Genomic DNA, 1,959 nt, shown 5'->3' on the forward strand with positions numbered 1-1,959 from the left:
TAGTGATACTGCCTCGGAAACCCAAGGAGGGGTCGCTATGAGTCGGGGCCGACTCGACGGCACATAACAACAACAACAACAACAACAATAGATGAGAAATACAGTCCTTAGTGTGGCATTCAAAACTTCTCTCATTTGGCCCCTGGTCAACTTTCCCACCTTAAAATAACACCTATTATTTGCAAGATTGATGCACTTTATAAAAGAAGACTCCACATATGTTAATTCCACCACTTTTCCTATCTATTTCTTTCTCTCTCTCTCTCTCTCTCTCTCTCTTTTTTTTTTTTTTTCCAGCCAATTGGTCCAAGCACCATTCTTTGAACATCTTTAATGTGTGTCTTGCTTTTAGGCTTCTTCATGAGATTTCTTCTACCTTGGAAGAATTCTTCCTCATATGTGCAATCTCTTTTTCTTTCAATACATTTTTTTTATAAAAAGTATTTTCCCTAGGATACATTCTATGATCTCAATGCTATATCAGAACCCACCTTTGAATATCCACAATATCACATAATGCCAAGATTCTAGAGGTGAAGATCTAGGTGTGATCCATTACTATCCCCCACAAGACTCAGTAGTGCCTTAAGAATTGTTTGTTAAACAAAAACAGGTTATATCAAATCAATTACTCTTGATAAATACTATTGCACTATTGCCTTCTGAATGAATGTCAGTGGTGTTGCATTATTATTATTAACTCAAGACTGAACAATACAATGGGAAAAAAAAAAAAAAAGGAGTGGATCCTTAAAACAGAAAGCCATTGGGGTGTACAAACTTGGAACTTGGGACTGGCCTCAGAGAAGCAACAGGTAGGGACAGCCAAGCCTCTCTATTGGAACCAAGGGTTTGCAGAGGGAAGTCTCAGGCTTTTGACTCCCCAGTGCCAGCCCTGCCTCCTGCCAAGTCCCCCAACCCCCACCAAAACTTCCAGAATCCTCATTAGTCCACGTGTTCCCCCATTCAAAGAACATAATGGTGCTCAATGTATCTGAAGACAGAGCAATTGTAGGGATAATAATAAGGATAATAGTAATAATAGCTACTCATGGATAACCATGCTTTACAGTTGTAGTATACATTGTGAATAGGTAGTCTCTTTTTCATTTTCTCGTTAATTATGGAGAGATCCCTTGATTTATCCTTGATATTATATGTGCCAGAGATTACAATGGTTAAAAGATGGAGAAGGCAGTGAGGAAGTACAGGAAGAGATGAGGAGTGGAAGAAGTGCTTGAACACATGTGCAAGCATGCACAAAGACACACGCACACAGACACAGTTGCAGTTTGCCTCAGGATCTTAGGCTGACAAGCAGGTGAGAAAATGAAAAATAAGACATCACAATGAAGTGCAAAATGAAGAGTCCGGCCATGAGGAATCTTCAAGTTCTATGTATTCCTCAGAGATGATTAAGTTTAAGAGTGAGATTTAAGTGAACAATTTATTGGATGTAGATACACTAATGAACAGATTTCATTCTTTGAACTGTTAACTCAGTGTGCTTTTCTATGGGCTAATTGGTGCAAAATAATTGTACTGTTTGAAGTGTAGTATGATTTCACATTGGTCTTTAGTACAGTGTACTGTAAAGGAAAGCTTTGGAGAATGGAACTCTGCTATTATCATCTACCTCAAGTTTTGTTTGAGCCTCTTCTCTGAACAGTGTGTGTGTGGGTGTTTGTGCGTTGAGAGGATGCTACTAATCAGGATGTGAAGTTGAGAACTCTTTTCTCCCTGATCTTCACAGATTTACTTCACTCAGGTCTCTGTTTTGGAATCAACTGCTAACTGAAAGCTTGGCAGTTAGAACCCATTCAACAGTTCTGCAGGGAAAGACCTGGCAATCTGCTTCCATATAGATTGTTGTTGTTGTTGTTGTTGTTATGTGCCGTCGAGTCGGCCCCGACTCATAGCGACCCCTCCTTGGGTTTCCGAGGCAGTATCACTATGGAA

The sequence above is a fragment of the Orycteropus afer genome, unplaced genomic scaffold (genome assembly GCF_000298275.1).
Source record: "Orycteropus afer afer isolate SDZICR_OR568_19922 unplaced genomic scaffold, OryAfe1.0 scaffold00187, whole genome shotgun sequence".
In the NCBI taxonomy this organism is placed as follows: Eukaryota; Metazoa; Chordata; class Mammalia; order Tubulidentata; family Orycteropodidae; genus Orycteropus; species Orycteropus afer.